The sequence below is a fragment of the Myodes glareolus genome, chromosome 23, assembly GCF_982192425.1.
Source record: "Myodes glareolus chromosome 23, mMyoGla1.1, whole genome shotgun sequence".
Taxonomy (NCBI): domain Eukaryota; kingdom Metazoa; phylum Chordata; class Mammalia; order Rodentia; family Cricetidae; genus Myodes; species Myodes glareolus.
In genome coordinates this window covers 14,048,170-14,070,184 of record NC_142048.1, presented here as the reverse complement: position 1 = coordinate 14,070,184, position 22,015 = coordinate 14,048,170, and the positions used below count along the sequence as shown (strand labels likewise).

The following is a 22,015-nucleotide window of genomic DNA, read 5'->3' as shown; positions in this document are numbered from 1 at the left end:
GGAATAAAATAAATTAAATTTTTAAAATTTGTTGCATTCTGGAAGTGTTCAAATGAAGCTGGAAAGCAAGGCTTGTTGCAATCGACTGCGAGAGGCTGTTGAGGACCGGGTTAAATGCCGGGCATCTTCTGGTCTAATCATAAGTGAGGTAACTGGAGAATGTGGGTAACAAGATTAACAGTCAGGGGAGGATTTAAATATTATTTAAGGATGGTAATGAAGAAATTAGCCGAGAATGATCAAGATCTCAGCCAGCTCTAATTTTAAACGATTCCCCAGAACCTTGCAGCTTTTCAGCTTGCTTTTGTTCCAGTGCACCCTGCCTTTTGATAGAGTTCTTTTTCTGTCGTTGTCCTGGGAATAATGATTCAGACATCGTCTTTAAATCACAATAATCTAAGTGTTTGAAAACTGTGAAAGGAACAAAGCCTGGGGTGGGAGAGGGGCCTGATGACTTGACAGCCATCTCAGAAGCGAGCCCCACTTGGCGGTATCTCCTCCAGGGCTGGCCTGAGGTCCACCTGTCTCAGGGACACTACCGTTGATACAGCTCACACCCTTGAGTCTCCACCCCAACCTGCTGGATCTGATTTCCTGAGGCCGACTGAGACCTGGGGATCCCTGGTTTGCAGATTCTCCAGGGGATTCTTTCACTGGCTACTGCTGAAGGTGTGACATTTCACGATATTTGCAGAATCCATAGTTGTTAAGATATAGGGGTTTCAGGTTGCAAGTTTTCTCCTGCTGCTGATAATTTTGGAAGTATTTTACCTTAAAAATATTGCTTGATAGGAAACGTTGCAAAGATGCGGGAACAGGAGTCATTGCCTAAGCAAGGTTTAGAGTGAAGAGTTTTCATATTTGTGTTTGAATTACACTCGGATTAATCGTGGGAGTGCGTGTAATAGTTTAATCGCGGTAACCTTGATGGGTTGGAGCCATGGGTCTCTACAAAGTCACATCCTGCAGGGAGCTCATGTGGGAGGGTGGGAGATGGTGCTGAGTCACCCTCTGAGCCAGAGCAGAAAGAAGAGAGAGGGGGCCCAGAAGAACTTGCTTTTGTATAAGGATATATAGTGCATGTGCCCAGTGGCAACAGTAATCACAGTGTGACATCTGGCTGCTGCTAATGATGTGTCCTGCTAGGTCCTGGGAAGGCATGCTGGTGTAAATGCCTGACCGCTAAGGGTAGGTATAGCGAGAGAACTCCCCGTTAACTGAAGAGCAAAAAACAGTCATTTAGCATTCTAGTTTTGGTTCCTGTAAAAATGTTGCAAAAAGAGTTAAGAGTCTGTAACTTCTTTCAATCCCACCAAAGTATCTCTTTGTACTAATACTCTATAATGTATAATAACGACTTATATATGTATGTATTATTATCAGATTTTCATTAAACCAGAGGGCTGACGAAGTGGGAAGCCCATGGCTGACTTTGCCAAGCTGTTCAAAGACGTCCTAGGAGGAAGCCACTTCCCACTACCCAGGAAATGCAGTGTATCTCAGTAGTTGAGCTGTACGATCCAGTGTCCCTGTGGGCTCCTTGGAAGACCTCAGGGTCTGCTTCTCATGGTGTCATGCTTGTTTGTTTGTTTGTCTTTAGCAATAGCCGCAGTCTCCCTTGTATGTAGCTGTGTTTCTGGTGCTTTATAGTCCGAGCTCCGGCCCTATGGTTGGACGCTGGCTTCCTTCGTTTACTGCCTCCTTGGGCGGAGTACAGGGCTGCAGATGTTGGTTGTGGACTTGTGCCAAAGCGCATCCTGTTTGTTCGGATGCTGCTAACCCTTCTTCATCCCTCGGGCCCTTAATCCAGCCTGTGATAATTTACGATACAAACAGAAGCCTCCTTCCTCCTCCAAATCAGATGAAACAGCCCTGTGCCGGATTGGGGGTAACATTTGCTGTGTTCCTGCCAGAGAAAGATTTTTTCTTTTTGAAGAAAATCTATTATATCCATTTTAATTCTTTGCCTTCTCCTCTGCTTTCTGCTTTCTAAGGTAGGGTCTTACCATGAAGCCAAGGCTGGCTTAAATTTCATGTCCTCCTGCCTCAGCCTCCTGACTGCTGAGATAGCAAGTGTGTCGCCATATCCCAGCTCTAAGTCCCCTTTAAGACAGGAAATGTATGCCTATGTTAATTTGAATATTTAAATTTGGGTCCATTTTGCCTAGAGTCGAACAATAATAGGATAGGCTTAAATTTTCTTAGCTCCAAATAGATGGCTTTCAAAGGGAGGCCTTACTGCTTCCCAGCAGTGAGCGGGAGGCCGGGTGATGGGCCTTGAGAGCCCGGAGTGGGCCACTGCACGAATGGGCTTGTGCACACACAGCGGAAGTCAGGAGCGAGTGAAGTGGGCTTCGGCAGCATATGGTGACATGATCAGTTAGCAGTCGTGCACGGCTAACCCCGGGGATCCCCGAAAGCAAAGTCGGAATGTTAGTATGACCAGAGCACAGCCTTTGGCTCGCTCAGACGGAACGCGAGAGGACGCGGGTGCGCCTTTCTGTGGTTTGATCATGCAGATGTTGAGAAGTATGCTTCCACAAACCAGGACGGATGTCGTGTAGGTGACCAGTTAAGGGACCACCGTTTGATGCGTGGTTTGTCATTGGCGGAAATGCCGTTGCTCGACGCATGACTGTGTGAGATGAGATGGTGGAGATGGCAGTTGAGTTGGGGGGGCCGTGAGTTATAGACATCGTTCTATATATTATAACCACGTCTCATTTGTTGTCCGCGAAGCCAAAACTCCACCCACATGAAGCACCGTAGTGTCTGTGAACACAATTTCTCGTCGTGCATTAAGAGCTGGATCTGAGTTTATTGTCCAATACCTTGAGAGTTTTTAATTAACGTCAGAAGTCAACTGGCCAGGCCTAGCAGCGGTGTTCCAGGGTCTATGTTGATGCTTGGTGTACTTCTCCTACATGTTAACTGTTTTCAAGGGAGAGTACCTCAGGCCTGTGTCTTTGGCTCTACTTTGCAGTTAATTGCTTGTTTACATTAATATAGAAATATTTGAAAAGGTACATTGCTGAAGGGGAGAAATGGTTCGGTGTTCTGAGGCCTTTTAATTCTTTCAGGAAAGACTTGGGTAAAAAGACTTGGGGCTGGGGATGATAGCACTTGCCTAGCATACATGAGGTCTGAGTTTGAGCCCTAGCACTGCCAAAAAGGAAGAAAAGAAGTTCCCTTGGAGCGGTTGTTTTAAATTACAACCTGTCTGCATGCAAACTGACTGGCAGTGACTGGTCCTCGGTGTCTTTTTCTTCTTCCTGAGCAGTTGTGGCTCACAATTCACTTCATTAACCTCCCATTATTAGTCTTCCCCCCCCCCCCGCGCGTTGCTTGGGTTCTTGGCCTTCAACATATTTTAATAAAGATAGTGATGATAACAAAACTATTCCCCTTATACAAAGTAGGTGGATTTATAACCGGTCTTGTTGGCACAATCTTGGCAGAAATATCCATCTACATATGGTTGTGAAAAGGGAAACATTCCAAGCTGAAGAGGAAGGTAGGTAACAAAATATATTGGTGCAGCACTGTGCACACGAGCCACATGCATCCAGCATATACCACTGTCTGTAAGAACCGGCTGAGGGTGTTGCTGAACATTTCAGTCTCATTTTTTGTGGGGTTGTAGAGAACTGACTTTGGATTGCGCGCGGATAAAGGACAAAACAAACTTAGCTTTGGAGTTATTTAATGTCAACTTTTATGTCTGAAATAATTAAATAGGTAGTTTCAAAAATCAGCTAGGAAGAAAGCAGGGTGGAGAAGCCGTAGAGGCCGAGCCTGAAGTGACAAACGGTGGGGACCACGGGCAGGAAGGAGGAAGGGGAAGATTGTTGTGATAAAGGACATTTTCCCTTTGTAGCAGCGCATGAGGACAGCCCACATGTTTCCATGGTTGAGGTGAGCATTCTTCACTAAGCTGACAAGCCTCTAGTAACTTTTATTTAACAGTTAGATGGTGTGGAACGTAAGCGCTGGCAATATGGTTGGCGGAATTGTGCCAGATTCAAGCGGCAGTGGCTCGCTCCCCATTCAGGGCACTTCCAGACCTTTCAGCTGTCACTTCCTTATCTTGAGAAAGTCGCAGCACCTTGGTTAGGTGCAGTTGATGACCTTCAGTCCCGTCTCCGTGAGCACAGCCTGTGAGGATGCATCTCCCCCAGCTATCCCAGAGCGTCTGTGCTGTGCATCTGGCTCAGATGAGGAGCAGAGGTGTTGGTGAACTGGGGGGTCCCCAGAGGATCTCAATATTCTTTTTCCTGTCTTTGAACATGGTTCCAGGCTGCTTTTTTATGGGCTCTGTGGGAGTTGCACACACTTCCTGTGTGCGTGGCACTGGTGGCTTCCTGCCTTCCCTGTGGGGCTGAGCTGCCAACCTAATGCTGACTGAGCCTGGAGATGTTAAAGGAAAATTTATCTTGACTCCTACTAAAGCAGTAATGGAGACTTCAGGGAAGATTTCTGCAGGAGGGTTTGGTGATAGAAAGAGATCAGGTTCAATCCCCCCTGTAGCATAGGTATCAGGGAGCAGAGCAAGGGGCCGACGGATAAAAAACCACTAAGAGCAAGTCTCTGTGCCAAGGACGAAAGGCCTCTGTCTGAGCCGACTCTTGTTAAGCCCAGCCTGTGATCTCTGTAAGGTCATTCTTATTTCCACTTTGAGATGGCAGCTTAGGGATGCTTTCCCTCCCACCTTAGTCCACATAGTCACTTTTCTGTCTAGTGGCCTCTCGCTGTCCCTTCTGGTTCATTATTCTGCATGAATCACCTGGCAGTGTCATTTCTTACAATAGCAACGTTGACGGCCTTGTAATTCAAATTCACATTGAAAACCCTTCCAAACTCAGTAAGTGAACAGGCTTTTGCTTTTTAACATAGCAGGATGTGTTTTTTTTGTTGTTTGTTTGTTTTTTTAAGATTTATTTATTATGTATGCAGTGTTCTACCTTCCTGTGTCCCTGGAGGCCAGAAGTTGGCACCAGATTTTATTACAGGTGGTTGTGAACCACCATGTGGTTGCTGGGAATTGAACTCAGAACCTCTGGAAGAACAATCAGTGCTCTTAACCACTGAGCCATCTCTCCGGCCCCTGTTTTTGTTTTCTTAGGTGTAAGTCTAGTCCTTCCCACCACCTTTTAGGAAGTCTTTCTCTGTTTTCTCCAGTCAAATTATGTGAACTCAAGACTTTCAAAACTTGTCTTTTTGCGCCCTGGTCATTCATGTGGCTGGACCCATTGTGGTTACACCTTTGGCGCCCCGGGCATTCATGTGGCTGGATCACTGTGGTTACACCCGGTCATTTCTTCTCTTGCAGTCATTTTAATTCTCCTCTACTTATGTAAGAAAATGCCTGTTGAAATCACTATTCCAAGAGCGTATGCCCTTTGATGCGTTCTGTGATTCTAAAAATGGTCTCACTCCAGTCCCCTCACTGAGTGTGTAGCCTTGTCCCAGGTTGGTTCCCCCCCACCCCCATGTCATGTCTGTTCTGCTCATTGGCATAGCAGTTACTAGCTGCCAGGGGCTGCTTTTTGGGTAGACATTACTGTGCATGTCACACAGCCAGTTGGCACCACGCTTTGGCTCCCTCTGTGAATCTCTTTCTAGCTGGCTGGCAAGGGAATCTGTTCATTGAGAAGCAAGAGTGTGTGTATATTTGTGTGTTTGCGCTTGTTTGCTTGTGCAATTTTGGCAGGGATGAGGCACAAGCAGAAGTCGGGTCAGCTAAGTACAACCATCTCTCTTCTACCTTTCAGTATTCATTAAAAAAAAAAAAAGAAAAGTATCCCCTTCTTCCCATGTCCTTTTGCAGCAGAGAATAATCTGGAGTTTTGTTATCTGGTTTGCTGTGCTAATCAGCAAGGTATATGTTTGCATTTCGTGGATATTTATCATTTTGTTATTGGAATACTAAAAACAAGATAGAAGAGTTGATGTATTGAGATACTCATTCCTTGAATTGTAGAGACCTGTGGCCATCGTGACGCTGCGGAGAGTTCGCTTGGATGAGAACATGTAAGCTCACATTTGCCAGGTGATGTTCTGGGTGTATAGTGCACATTGACTGACTTAAGTTTCACAGCGGCAATGTGAGGTCGCCACTGCTTTTATAGGTGCAGAAACAGACTCGGGAAGGTTAGAGAACTTGTTTAAAGTTACATAGCTCGTAGTAAAAGTATCACTCACAATAACTTTAAATTGTGGCCCAGGAATGGACAGCCCTGAAACCTGGAAGGTTTAGTGTAACGTAGCCTAATTCTCACTCGTCACACACATCTCATGAGCCCTTGCTCGCCAGGGGCAGTATGCTCACTGGGGACCCAGGCTGACAAACTTCCTCTCAGCTCTGGCTTCTAGGAGAGCAGCTGGCAGCTGAGTGCTGGCTTCGTCGCTACCTGGAAGTATTATATTTTACTTCTCACATTTTCTTGTCCGAGGCGAATTATTAGGCCATAATTCTACCTAAAGGAGGTGAGGAAAATACAGCTCTGGCATGGGAGAAAGAATCCACGTTTGTGGTAGAGTTGGAGCTGGAATGCAGGCGGCCGGGCAGCAGCAGTGGAGCCAGGGGCTGTGCTAGGAAAATGCGTGGCAGGTGTCCTGAGACCCGTGTTAAACAGGGCAGGTGTGGCACCCTGAAGGCAGAAGAAATGCCAGGGGCGGAAGTTAACACTATCCCGCTATAATGTGCTCACTCTATGGATTTGCAGTTTTCCGTATGATAGTGTGTGGCAGACGTGTAGACAGGTAAGAACATGGCTGCATCCCTCCTCCATAGCCTTCATTCGTCTGCTGCCTCTTGTTCTTCTCCCATGCTGGGCACTGAAGACGGAACTCAGAGATGTGCTGGACAACCGCTCGACAGCTGAGCGACATTTGATTCCCACGGACGTGGAATCTTCAACTAGCCTGCATCGGCCCGAGTGCCAATACCGTCCCAAGTTAGCCATGTGACTGTGGGAAAGGCTTTACCTCCGCGCTTCGTTTAAATGGAACCTATCTTCTGGGTAGGAATGGAATAGATTTTTAAAAGTGTGTTTATGTGTATTACTATGAAAACAGTGGTTGTGCACACGTTGAATAAATCTGAGGCTCTTGTCCTTCACCGCGACTTTTGTCATGTCACTGAGGACATGATGTCTTTAAAAACAGCTATAAACAGAAAGGTTCCATGTTAAAGTTGATCTGTGAAGACACCACTGTGCACAATGCGTAGGTGCCGTTTTGTATTAACTGTTTCAGTATTTGGAACCTGGCTTGGTGTCATATGCCTGAAATTCTAGGACTTGGAAGGGAAGTAGAAGCAGGAGGGTTAGGAGTTCAAGGCCAGTCTGTGCTACTTGAGATTCAGTCTCAAGAAGACAAAAGTAAAATGAAATTTGTACGCTTTGTTTTTTCTATGGTAAAATTGCAATTCTCCTTAAAGAACGTCAATTTAAAATAAACTTTGAATGTGCAGATTTCAGTAGTTATCGGCAGTAATCTTGTCCCCCAGACGATACATAAGAGGTTGCTGCAGACTTCTGGTGCGGAGAGACCAGAGAAGCCTGGCATTGACCATGCAAGCGTAGCCTCCTGCTCCCACAGGAACCGTTAACCTCCAATGACACTTGGATCGACAATGACAAACCCGATCTCGAGGTGGAAATCAGTTTACTAGGAATTGCATTTCACAGAGTCCTTAGAATACAAAGTACATGTAGGTCTCTGCTGTAAGTATTATGGTAGTGGCTTGCTGGGCTGTACTGTAGGCCGGTTCCTAACGCCGTCAGGGAATTCTTTATGAGGAAGCCCTACTCAGCAGTATAGTAAGGTCGTGAGATGACAAACACATGTTAGTAAATTCTTACCCATGAGGCTCTTAGGACGTCACTGTGTGGAAGCAATGTTCTTCATCAAGATGTTCCTTAGCTGCCATGGCAGTGTAGCTGAGGAATTGTGTTTTAATTGGCCCTCAGTGATAACTGGAAGATTGTCACATGACTTGAGATCACGTTGCCAGTCATAGCTTCTCAACCTTGTGTTGACCCAACATGTGTGTGTTTGTGCTCATGTGTATGTACATGGGTGTGTACACTGTACATATTATATAATATGGTTTTTGACAGTAGGGGAAGGTGTCTTTTCTGTGCATTGTGTGTGGCTTCCCTGGACCTCACCTACTAGATGCCAGTAGCACACTCTTCCCTAATCCCTTGATTCAAAGTCATAGTTGGGACAATCAGAATTTGCTATGGGCAGATATTCTTGGGAGTGGAAATCCACTGTCCGGTAACTATTTAGAAGAGGGCTTTGCTTGCCCCAGGTGATGTGGGCACTAAATAGAGAGAATGCGAATTAGCGGAGTGGGGCCAGGAAGGAAGAACAGTAGCGGGCAAGCTGGGCTGTTTTACCTTCACCTTTGGTTCAGGAAAGTGCGGCATATTAGATTGGCAGTTGGAGGAGATTTCAGAATATAGGATATCGAGGCAGACATACCTAACCGGGACAGAAAGTGTTCTGTCACTGCGCTGGGGCAGGGGAAGGCAGAGGAATTGTGGGGAAGGAAGAGCCTCAGATGTACCTGAGAGCTAGATTTTCAATTATTTCCCTTAATGAAATGTCAGCTTGTAAGGGCAGAGCCGCCAATATGGAAGAAGAATGGGTCTGAGGGATGATGGGATGCAGGCAGGGCCTTGGCTGATTAAGTTGCTCACTATCTGCTGGCTACAGAGAAAATCAGCCAATGAATTATTGTGGTGAAATATAACTTTAATTTTTACGGACGCCCGACAGCCAAGGCAATCTCAAATAACTAGATTTGTTCTTAATGATTTTACAAGAACTCTTGTTTATCACTGAGCTAAATGAAGTAAACTGCAAAGCAATGAGTTAATAGCTATAAACATGCAGAGAAGTGCCTGCCAGTGGTAGGCTTCACTGAATGTTAGTTATTGTTGTGCGTTACAGGGAAGACCCTGAATGAGTGCATTTTGCGCATTCCGTATGTTTTTAGCCGTAAATTCATTTATTATAGTTTTCTGAAAATTGATAATTCTTCTATTATATATGTGCATGTATACTATATACTAACTGCCAGATAAATATATCATTAAATTAAAAAAAAATACCACTTACTAGGTCTTGCAAGTCAAAGCCAGAAATTTTAGAGTGTGTGTGTGTGTGTGGTCTTTGTGTGTGAGAGTGTGTGCATGTGTGTGTGAGCGTGTAAGACGGGGTCTTGTTAGTTTGCCCAAGCTAGCCTTGAACTCACCCTCCTTTTCCTGCCTTAGAGGCGAGCTCCACTTGTCTACACCACAGCACTTCTGCTATGGATTGGCTGGTGAGTAGATTATACATTCAGAGTTTAGGCACTGAGGTCCTGCTCAGTTGACTGATGGGTGTGAACCTCTTATTTGGGGCTCATATATATATATGCAGGTGTTTTGCCTGCATGTATACCACGTGTTCCCCGGTGCACATGGAGGCCAGGATAGGGCATCGGATCACCTGAGACTGAAATTACAGGCAGTTATTAGGTACCAGGCGAGTGCCGTCAATTGAACCCAGGTCTTCTGAAAGAGTAGCCCGTGTTCTTAACCACAACAGCATCCCTCCAGTCCCTTATTTGGGGCTTTGAGATACATGACTGGTCAAGGGTGGTGAAAATATCCAGTAGCAACTAATTTTCAGGACTAAATCATAACTTCTCAAAATAAACTGGTGTGTGTGTGTGTGTGTGTGTGTGTGTGTGTGTGTGTGTGTGTATGTTATATTCAGAGTTATCTAGCCATCTTCAGTATATTTGCCCCAGTTATTGCTCAGGGAAATGATATGACCTAATTATGACTTCAAAAGATTGGAAAGTCAGGGCTAGGAGAATGAAAACACAGTAGTCTTTTATTCGTTAATTTGTGACCCTGGGGGAGCCTTTTCATCTAGTTGAGATGCTGTTTCCTAGTTCAGCACTTTGGATCGCCACTCTCATCCAGCAGCTACAGGGCTGGGAAGGCGCTTTGAAGGTCCCGTTACCAAATGTGAAGGCGCTGTGAAGATGCGCTGCAGACCTGTGAAGGCACTATGAAGGCTCGCGGCTCCTCGCTCAGTCCCCTTACCGATGCGAAGGCACTATTGAAGACGCACTGCCAGCCTGTGAAGGTGCTGTGAAGACGCGCGGCTCCTTAGCGCCATCCCCTTACCTTCCTCCATTTCTTTCTCCACATTGTTCCAGACTCCCTCTCCAGTGTGGATGTGGACATTTAACTCTTAAAAAATTTCTTTAAAGTTCAGCGTCGTACCTGGAACAAAGTCCACAATTTTCACCGTGTTCTACAGCAACCCCATGAGCAGACATCCTTCCTGGCTTTACAGGCCCTTCCTATGTCCTTATTGGTTGTCTAGGTCATGGAACACTCTGAGCCGAGTCCTCTGACCTGCCTTGGTGTGCACTGTCTCTTACTTGCTGTGTCTCTGTTTGGCCAGGGTGCTGGCCTTGCATAACTGTTGCTTTTTGATCCTAAATACAATTCTGTGAAGTTCTACAAACTGTTGAATCTTTCTCCTTCCCCTTTTTAAAAAATTATTTTAAATTAAATTATTTCGAGTTTTTTTAAATTTGTGTGTATGTATGTTTGAGCCTGTGTATGTGGGTGCTGGTAGAGGGCATCAGATCTCTTGGAACTGAAGTTATGGGTGGTTGTGAGCCACCCATCTTGGGTGCTGGTCACTGACCTTGGGTTCTCTGCAAGATGACCAGCACTCCCAGCCTCTGAACCATTTCTCCTGCCCCTCTCCTTTTTCCCTTTATGAACTGGAAGTCATCACTCACAGGCGACTGAAGCACCCCAGTTGGTAGAGCGCTTGCCTAGCTTGCCTGAAGCTGTTTCCTCAGCACCACATCACGCAAATGAATGCAGTATCGCATGCCTCTAAGGCATCGGTTCTCAGCTTGTAGGTTGCAACCTCTTTGGGGTTACATATCAGATATCTTGCATATCAGATGTTTACATTCCGATTTATAGCCGTAGCAAAATTATAGTTTTGTAGTAGCAATGAAATAATTTTATGGCTGGGGAGGGTCACCACAACACGAGAAACCATATTTAAGGGTTACATCATTAGGAAGGTTGAGAACTGATGTTCTAGAATAAGGTAGAGATGGGAGAAAATTCAAGTGGTTTTTTTAGTTATATAGTTTGAGGCCAGCCTGGGAGACATGAGACCACAACAGACCTCCCCACCCCCAACACACACAAACAAAAGAAGACACCACTTGGGGCATTTAGCAATATATGAATAATTAATACTTAATATTTTTAGGTTAATAACAAATTTTAAAACTTACGTTTTTAATAGTTTAAGAATTTTATGGGGAAAAAAAAAACCCCAGAATACAAGTCATTTAAAAGATTTCCCAATGTTTCAAAATGCACTTTAATTTCTTCTAGTTGAATGTTTTTGCTTGCTTAGCATGCGAAGAAGGAGACTGTGGGGTGCTTTTGAAGCAGCCTGTTGGCTGGGAAGATTGCTCGGAAGTTGAGCACCCTCGCTGTTTCTGCAGCACCTGTAGGGCCGCTCCCAACTAACTGATTCCAATTCCAGGGGCTCTGACACCCCTTTCCATGCTTGTTGGCCCCAGACACACGGGTGACATGAACACATACAGACAAACACTCGTACACATAAATATAACATTTTTTAAAGCGTCTGTTGCTCAGTTATGCGAACGGGGAGCGTTCCATGGCTTTATCTGCGGAACAGTATTTCGACCAAGAGGCGTTTGCGTTAGTTATAAACATAGTCAAGTTTATATATAGACTTGCCCTGTTGAAAGCCCTATTGAAGTCGGCATTTGTTTGTAAGTGATAGGCAGCAGAACCTTCTTCATATTTGTGTTGTCTAGAGTAAATTTTAATCACAGTTGCAATTTGGCTTTGATCCTGCATTTGATATTTGCAAATGCTTTTCTATTTATTCGTCCCCTCCACACGTAGAGGCTGAGCTGAGGTTGGCTGTGTTCCCAGATGGGATGAGTAAGCTGTGAGTGATTCCTAAAGGAGAAATCCCGGAGGGGAGGGATTTGCTGGTCAGTTCCCTCTTCTCACTGGCCTGAGGGAGATGAGGGGCAGGAAAACTTTCGGAAGACACCTGTGTTAGACTCAGAGGCTTCACTGCTTCAGGATTTCTCACAGTACACACCATGGCCCTCTAACAGGGAGGTGTGGTGGACATGCTTCATCATGTATGTGTGCAGAATAGTTATTTCTTTTGAATGGAAGGACGTCCATCCATATTTACAGGTGTTTTAAAGAACACACTTGGAAAAAACAAGTCATGTATTGTAGAAATAATTATTATATTCAGATACTGTTTGAAAGTTTTTATTACAGTAAAACTTTAAAATTACATTTATTATTTGCGTGTGTGTGTGTGTGTGTGTGTGTGTGTGTGTGTAGGTCAGAAAACAACTTTGGCGTGTTGGTTCCCTCCTTCAACCACTGAGGATTGAGTTTAAGTTATGAGACTTGGCATCAGGGACCTTCATTCACCCGGCAATCTCAATAGCCTGATTTATGCTTCATTTATTTATTTATTTGATTATTATTATTATTATTTTGTGTAGGATTTGTTGGGGGTGCACACAGGTATGGTGTACGCGTGGAGGTCAGAGGACAACTTGCAGAGTTGTTTTCTCTTTCAACCATGCAGGTCCCTGGGGATGAAACTCAGGTCACTGAGCCCGCCAGCAAACACCTTTCCTGGCTAAGCAATCTCTTTGGCCCCTTAGATGCTATTTTGAGGATACAGAAAATTATCTCTATTAGCATGTAGTGGCCAGAAAGATATTAAAGAATTTGATTGTGTCTAACAATGATTCCTTTTTAAAAATATTTATTATGCCTTAGGCACATAAATAAATATATGTACCACATACATTCCTGGTGCCCACTGAAAACAGAAAAGGACATTGTGTCCCTTGGAGCAGGAGTTACAAATGATTGTGAGCCACCATGCAGACGGTGGGAACTGAGTCTAGGCTCACTGCAAGGGCAGCCAGTGCTCTCAACTGCTGAGCCATCTCCCCAACTCCTGGTAACTTAATTATTGATTATTAATGCAATTGTTCTATGTAAGTTACTGCTATAAGTAGAAAATGAAGAAGAATTACAAATACGAGCTTATTTTCTTATCGATGAGGTTGGAATGAAAATATTATAATTTATTTTTATTGGAAAACAGTGACAGAGTTCAGATATCTTTGTTTAACGAAATGGAGACGTTAAGCAATTCTGAGAAAAAAAAATCCGTCTTTTGGATAAAAACAAAAATGTAGCCATGTGTCAGCCTACCTATAGCTGTGTAAATCTTAAGTATGGGCAGGCGCCTCAGAACGAATGTTCCAGTGTGATCGTGAATGGGGTCATTGTAGTTCTTAAATCTAAATTGAGCTATTACTGGTTTTGCACCCTTGGAAATATCTAGTGTTTTTTTTTAGAATGAGTTAAAAAAAAAATCAACCCTACAGAGCCAAAGGCATCTGTAGACACTCATCAGAATTAGGCTAGAATTCTAGAATTCCTGAGCTAGACAGGGAATGCTAAATAACTCGTGTGTGAGCCTGAAGACCCTGTGGTTGTGTGGCTGCATTATGGTAACGTAGAACTAAGGGGTCTCATCGGCTGTCCTTGACAGGAGGAGCCAGGGTTGCCTAGGGGTTCTGTGTAATCACGGGAGTTTTTCCAGGTGGATGGAGGAGGCAGAAGAGCAGACGAGGGTGGTGTTGTGTGGAAGAGAGAGAACGAGGAACCACAGGCAGAACAGTGTGCAGCCGCTAGATGCTGGAGAAGCCGAGAAAGTTCATTCTCTCCTAGAGCGTCCAGAGCGGAATGCATCCCTGTCAGCATCTTGAGTTCAGCTCGGAAGGGCCCCTTTCAAAAATGTGACCTCTAGAACTCTGAGTTCATACATTTGTGTGGCGTAAAGATGTGAAGTTTGTCGTAGCTGTCACAGGAAACACACAAGCGAATGCACACTTGGCAGCTGTGTGTGTGGACCATCTACGCTTGCAGACAGTCTCTTTATACAAGAATTTTTTTTTTTTAGCGCAGGATTTTTTTGTTGTAGTTTTATTTTATTTTTTAATTTAATTTCTTGTTTTGTGTTTTGAGACAGGATTTCTGTAACCCTGGCTGTCCTACATACAACTCGCTCTGTAGACCAGGCTGGCCTCAAACTCACAGAGATCCACCTTCCTCTCCCTCCTGAGTGTTGGGATTAAAGGCCTACTCCACCATCACCTGGCTTTTTTTTTTTTTTCCTTCTCCCCTTCAGAGTGGGAGATGGAACCCAGGGCCCACATTCCTAGCCTAGTGCAGATTTCTAACCCTCACAGAAGACTCCATTAAGACTATATATTCGGTGGTGATCTAATTACAGCTTACAATGCAGAACAGTACAGTAAGTATCAAAGGAGGACAGGAACTGAAGTACTGGTGTAACTCTAAAAAGGCTACATTGTTTCTTTAGTATTTATGCACGGGGACACGTGACTTAGTGCAGGTGCGCGGGTCCCATGGCGACTGCAGAGTTCACCTCTCTCCTGTCTGGTGGGAACTCAGCTCATGGCACTTGGCAGCACCTGCTGAGCCACCTCTCTGGTGTAACTTTTATAGGAGATAAAATCCTCAATAAAATCAACACAAGCTTTTGGGATGCCGACTCCACGCCTGGGCGGGTCCTTTCGTTCAGTCGTGATGTCCGCTCTACTTTGCATGGTGGCCTTCCCCTTGCCTTTTGCAACCCTGTGAAAAGTACTGGGTTTGCCTGTGAGGGCATGCTGTGGTTGGAGATATTTAGACTGCTGGCAAAGTTGTTTCCAGCCCACGGGTGGAGCCAGGCACCCAGAGTGATCTCAGCCCTATATGGCAGTGTGATGAAATAAATAATGCATGGTTGTTACAGAGCACCCTGGGATCCTAGCCACCCTGGCCAAATGGTTCAGAGTGTAAAACGCTAATTCAGAGTTTTAAAGGAAGGTGTTGCCGTGGTTCCATTACAAGCTACAGGCATGAATTCTGCTCAACACCTGACACCTGTTCGGAGCCCCCACCACGTGTTTCTGTAGTGTATGGACGGTCTCCGTGGGTCGTTTTCCCATATACCTGTCAGGGGAAGATGAAATATTGGATGACAGATACCGTTTGTTCAAGGGGAACATTTTTCAACGTGAAGTGGGGAGCAGTCTTTTGTTTTTCATTTGTCATTTCAATGCTTTTAGTACCTAGAAACTCGGGCTTTTGGAAAGAGGTTATTGATTGATGGTTGGGGTTGAATGATTTGTATTAGTTCCCACCCTCTCTGTTTTTCTTTCTGCTCTTCTGCAGTACTAGGCATTGAACCCAGAGTCTTTTGCACATGAGGCAAGTGCTAGACCCAGGGCCGTATCCCCAGTCCCCTGCTGTCATTTTCTAATCAGAAATAATGTGCATTTCTAATATATATTATATATGATGTATTATAGTATAAATATAAACATTTATCTAATATATATATATACATACATACATGTGTATATATTAGTCACTGTCTTATAGATCAGGCTAGCCTTGAACTTGTTACATAGCCAAGGCTAGTCTCGAATCCTCCACTCTCCTTCGTGCTCCTGAGTGCTGGTTTTACGGATGTGTGCCACCAATGCTAATTGAACTGTGATTTTTCCCCCCCACGTCTGAAATGTGTTTTTAAGAGCTTTTAGGGGGCTGAAATAGTACGATGTAGATTTAGAAGTTGGGGGTGACTAATGACAGTTTAGCTTACTTAGTCCATCACCTTATCATGGTTGAAAGGCTAACCTCATAGGCAATTTTGGCATAGTGTATTAAGTAGATTTATAAAGGTGGGTTTTCATTATCTATAGTGGTCACTTAGAAAATTGATAGATCGTTGTGGAGAATGATTTAAAAGCTACTGACCTAGTGTAGTGACACCCACTGCTGCTGTTTGCTTTCTTAGCATGGTCTTCTCTTGGGGGGTAAGGGTGTGGTTACGTGAAGTTAGCATGGGCCACGTTTATCTCACCCGTTACCAGATTGCCGTATTCTAGTCTCCCCTTAAAAAAAAAATCAAGCTGCATCAGAATGATTACATTTTACATGTTTTGTTTTTCCACTGCTGTGGAATGATTTTGTTACGGTGGTCGGGGAAACACACTTGATATGTAGGTAGTTACACAGAGAGCAAAATCCTTTTGATTTATGATGTCGAAACTGAGCTGTAAATGTCAAGTGATTAGAGAAGACAAACCCAGTGGGAGCTGAGCTTAATTTCAGAAGCAAAACATCCTCTTTTATGTAGCGCGTGATTTGTGTTGTCTGGAAGGTTCTCCTTCATTCTCGTACCTAAGTTGCTCACTCACCCGCCTCCTTCATTCATCCACCAAACAGAAGACAAACTCTGAGTCAACAGTTGGTTTCTCTAGTGTCACGACACTAATTGGAATAATGGCGTTAGTCAGAATATTGTTTCCTCTAAGAGTGACTTTGGAAGCGTGCGGCTATGTTTAGCTCAAACTCTGCTTCCTTCGGAGAAGGCTCTGAGAAACATGGCCTCCGCCTCGCTTGTCTGCCAGAGGAAGATGAAGCCCCTCACTTGGGGGCCTCTGTCTTTCTCTTGGCTTTTCTCCTTACTTAGTGGCCTGCGTCATCCTGTAATTTCAGTCTCTTCCTTTGCAGTGGATTCTTCTCTCCAAACATCTCAAGTTAATAATTAACTCTCATTCTTAGAAACAGACACAGCCTTCCCTCAGCTCTGCTGCTCCCTCGAGCTGCCCACCTCCCTCCCTCTGTCCTTCGAGAAGCCAGCCCTGGCAAACCTGGGCCCTCACCTGCTCTTCCTCCCACTGACTTTACTTCTGTGAATGCTCTGCGGTCAGCCTTCTCTCTTGCAGAGACTGCTCTTGTTCACAATGGCCAGGCTGCCCTTAGTCACGAAGCCTGCCCTTTCCTCTCAGCCTGGACTCTATGCCATTCTTGAAACAGCCTTTTTCTTCCTGTCCCCAGCCTTTTGCCTGAGGCGTTCCCTCTTCAGTCTCCTTTCTGGCTGTGTCATATTGAAGTCTGCTGTTGGTACTTGCTTAGCTACTCCTGGCCAGTGCCTTGCAGACACTCCTTGGCGGTTCTGACTCGGGTCTCATCTCTGGTTTCATTCAGCCGGCTGCCTTTCCTACCTGGAAGCTTGGCTGGCACTACCACCCAAAGTATGTGACGCTGGCCACCCCACCTTTGTTCCTCAAATCATGTTCTTCCAGTGATGTCTGCTTTGGCTTCTGATCTTGTCCTCCTTCTGCTGCTCAGCATGGAGGTCCAGGGTCACCCAGCCATTAGCAACCGTACCTCTGTTTTCCTGAGACAGCTTCTGTGTAACAGTTCTGATTGTCCTGGAACTGGCTCTGTAGACCAGGCTGGCCTCCAGCTCAGAGATCCGCCTGCCTCTGCCTTCTGAGTACTGGGATTAAAGGCGTGCGCCACCACACCCAGCCAGCATCCTTGTTTTTGTGATGCTTCTGGAAGCTATCACAGAGCCCTGCTCTCTTTACCCACAGGAGTGTGGTAGCTGGGCTCATCATTCACTCAGTTTCCCCTTTTCTCCTCCTTCCTCTTTCAGGGCCTTTGGGTCATTCTGCATAAGGGACGAAGCCCTTCGCTGGCACCGTGTCCTCTGTAGCACAAGACTACAGACCTGTGGGCTGGTTCCCTAGGCCCTCAGAAATCTGGTTATAATTTTCCATTTCTGTCTCCTCTTTGATTTTCAAAACTCTACTCTGACTAGTGAAATCACATTAGGAAGAATCCCAATGGCAGAGTCTTCAAAGAATCCCGTCTCACTGCTGAGCACAGCCCCTGTCATTACGTCACTCCAAGCTGTCAGGGTTTCCTAGACTCCTGCGGTAACCCTGTGCCTGGCTAGCCTGTAGCTACTTTTGTCTCTTATGGTCAGTTTTCACGTAGTGCGTGGGATTCCCTTTACTTCCTTGTTTTTCTCCTCTTCCCCCGTCCCCTTCTCTTCCTTCTCCTCCCCTTTTCTTCTTTAATGGAGTCTAATTAAATTGGCTAGAATGACTGTAAAATTGCAACGCCCCCCCCCCCCCCAGCCTTCAGAGTAGCTGGTCCTATAGCATGTGGCTCCGTACCAGCCAGATGTAGACTTAAAGGGCAAAACTTGGATCCGAGTTCTATAGACATAGACTACGTACCATCTTCTCTGTTTACAGCTCGCCAGTGGCTTCTCTCGGACGCTCAAAACAAAACTCTACCAATTGTTTCTATGGTGAGTCCATATTGGACCTTTCCCAGTGGGGCATTCCTTCCTGCCTGACAGCCACAAGGAAGGCTTAGAGGTTAGCGCTGGTTCCTTTGATCGCTTCCATGTATTGGATAGGAAATGGGGATGAAGTCACACCGTTGGGCTGGGAGCAGAGGTACACACATGGGATCCCTCACTCGGGAGGTTGGGAGGATCCTGCAGTTGAGACCTGCCTGGGACACCTAGCAAGACCCTTTCAAAAAAGCACTATCGTTATCTTGCACCAAGTGCTAGGGTGGTCTTCGGTTGGAAGTACACCTCTGCTCCATTGGCCTTGTGGCTGTTCTTAGAGCTTCAGCAAGCTGTTCTGCCTCGGGGCCTTTGCACACGCTCCCTTCTCTTTCTTTGGCTCACCTCCCCGCATTGGTCACTCTTAGAGAATTCTCTCTCCTCTCATCAGATCCCTCTGATGCTTTATTTATGTGCCTTGTACTTGTCACTGTCTTCCTATAGTGATCTTTCTTTCTTTCTTTCTTTCTTTCTTTCTTTCTTTCTTTCTTTCTCCCTTTCTTTCCTTCCTTCCTTCCTTCCTTCCTTCCTTCCTTCCTTCCTTCCTTCCTTCCTTCCTTTCTTTCTTTCTTTCTTTCTTTCTCTGCTACAAAGAGAGCTCCATGAGAGCAGTGGTTGTTAGGAATATTTCCTAACGTGAGCTCTCCGCCGAAGCAAAATCCCAATCAAACCAAATCAAAACAATCCAAATAAAAAAATATCCAGGTTTAATGGGAGTTCTGCACTCTTGGGTGGCCCCATGGCCCCAAGGGGTCGCAAACACAACCACTGGGAGGAAGGAAAAGAGACCATGTGTTCCTCTTTTGGGAGTTCATTTAAATACTCTTGGGGGTGGTCCTGACCTCCCCACCATGGAGCGGTCAGGACCTGACCTGCTGGGATTTGGAGTCTAGATCAATATAAACTCTTAGGCCTGGAGGCTGGGATAGATGCAAGGGGCTGGGGTCTACGCTCCCAACTTGGCCGTCGGTCCTGTTCCTACTCTTTGCAGAATCCAGAGCTCTGGAGGATGCCGTGTGCCTTGCCCTTTCCTGCCGTGTGCCCTGGTATTTTCGTCACTGATTTAGAGTGCATTTTATGTGCATCAGCCCCCATCCAGAGCTGCCCCGGCTTCAGACTGCTTTCTCTCATTGCGCCCTGGAACACCTGCCCTACCTTTTATATGGCTCCCTGCTTGTGTTTCTGTCTTCCTCGTTGGTCATGCTCAGTGACCCCCATCCTGGCAGTTCTGCGTTGGTGAGAACAGTACCAGGCATTTGGTGGACTTTCATCACCTATCAGTCAAATTGGTTAAAGACACGCCCCCTGTAAGGATTCAGAAACAAGGAGCATTGACTTAAACAGGGACGATTCCCCCGAGAAGCTGGAGGTAAGATAGCAGGCACTGGACTGTTGCAAGGCTCTTGCATTGGGAAGGCCATGCAGGCTACCATAGAGCACCTCCCAAAGACTCGCTCGAGGACAGCGAGGTTGTCCATGCTGGCATTATCCACTTCCTTATCAGACAGTCGAAAAGTCTCCATTTCTAGACTGTGTTCTCAGCTGACCTCCAGTATTAGAAGTGTAGCTCGTAGGTAGCAGGAAGGGATAAACGTTCATGAACGTTCAAGTGTCACAAAATAGGGAGTCGTTAATGCAAGGTTTTTGCTTTTCTCACTTTTAACTGTAAAGTGCATTTTAGAAGGTGAAAGATTAACAAGGGAAGCAGTAAACGGACTGAGATTTGTCCTCAGGTTACCATTCCACTTGTACGGGAGCAGACTTTGTTATTATTTTATTGTATTTTTCTAACAGGCTGCTAATTGGGAGTTAAATTCGGTTATCTTAAGTTTCTGTTAGGAAGTTGTCAAAGCCTATGTAACAACGGTTGTTATTTCACTTAGAATATAATAACCTCCACAGCAAGCACGCTCCATGCAGAGGGTTTTTGCCTTGGGGTTGGCGCTAGGTCAACCTTAAAAGAGCCAGATAGATGAGTTGAATATATATTATTATCATATAGCAAATACCTGTGCTTGCTAATGTTACAAAGGAAAAGAAAACGATTGTGGGCTATTTTCTTCTTCTTCTTTTTTCTGATGGCCAAGGGGAGAAAGAAGGCTTACTTTCAGAGCAGATGTTTTATGGTTTGAGTTCAGTCTGTTTACCCAGCACTTATATAGGACGTTTATAGTTTAGCTTAGCAGTTCATTACGTGTATGATGTAGTGACTTTGGGTCCCTGTGACAACAGGCATTTAGAAGGGCAGAATTCAGATATTTCGGGAAGAATAAATCTTAAAATTCTTGGCAACTTATAGGGGCTCGAAGGTGAAGAGTTCTATCATTTTGAATTGCACCGTTGTATTCTTGTACGATAAGCCCTAAAAGGTGTTCCCTTTCATGGCGGATTAGAAGGTATGTCACAGATGTGCAGGGCACATGGGTTGCGGTGCAGTGATGTCATGAAAAGCTTTCTAGCCCAATGCCTGCATTTGCCTGGAGCCTCCGAGCCTGTATTCGTGTCTCCTAACTTTTCTCACGACTGTTGTCAGTGTGACAGGTTTTGCTGTGTATGAAATTATGCATTGTTTGTCTTTGATGAGACTCCAGCCCAGCAAGTTGGATGATTTCAAGCTTGATTTTTGTGGGAAATTAGGTTTTAACACTTTCCAAATCCTGCTCAGCGGGCTGAGGGCTCTGCTGGCTGATTGTCTGACACAGCTGGTTGGAAGGATGCAGTTGCTGGTGTGTGCAGACGATTCTCAGAGTTGTCTTTACAAATGCTGTCAGAGGCCCAGCGTGTTAGGAACCTTCCACTTGGAAGCCAAACAACAAAAAGATTAAAATCGTGGCCGCCTGGCCCCCAGTTTCATGCTTGGCCCCTCTTCAGGGCTATGAGGATTGCCCTTGCTCACTGGGGAGCTTGGAATGCTGCGTCAGCCCCAAATGCTGCCTGCACCCTCGTTTCTGATTAACTACTTCAGACGTTTTCCCACTAAAGTTAACTTGTCTTTCAGCTGCTTCAACACAGTGTGTTCAAAGACCAAACACCTAAACTGAACCAGAACTGGTTTTGCCAAACTTGCCTTGAAGGCTAATTTAACCTATGCCCGACCTCCAGTCTCGTTAATTTTAACAGTAATCAAGGCCTTTTCAAAGGCCTTGTGTTTTTGTGTGTGGGTTTGGGAGTACATGCATGTGTGTTTAGGAGTCGTGTGTGTGTGTGTGTGTGTGTGTGTGTGTGTGTGTGTGTGTGTGTGTAGGCCAGAGGCAAGCCTTGGTTGTCAGTCCTCAGAAGCCCGTCTCCCTCCAGTTCTCACAACCAGGCCATGCCCCTTTCGCCTGAAGCCCAGGCAGGCTGGCCAGGAGCCCAGGAATCTGTTTATCTCCACTTCCTGGGTGCCTGGATTCTGAGCACTTGCCTGGCTTTGTGAAATGTGGTTTCTGGAGATCACACTCAGGCCTCAGGCTTACACAGAGGGCTTCACCAACATCACAGGCATCTCCCTGGCCTGTGTACTTTACACACCAATAAATACTACCGGATTTTATATTCTAGCTTTGTGTTGCACCAAGGTGAACCGGAGAGACTGTGGGTCAGCTATTTGATGGGAGGTTCTGAGGGAGCGAAAGCCTGTCGGATTGGACCTCTTGGCCTCTCTGTGTGCCCA

At 45.4% G+C, this 22,015-nt stretch overlaps 1 protein-coding gene across 1 annotated transcript in view; it reads left to right on the top strand.

Moving 5' to 3' along the window:
- The window catches only part of Sh3rf1 (SH3 domain containing ring finger 1), a 159,330-nt gene that overhangs the window by 29,867 nt on the left and 107,448 nt on the right, over positions 1–22,015 (top strand). The gene's annotated exons all lie outside the window — the stretch shown is intronic.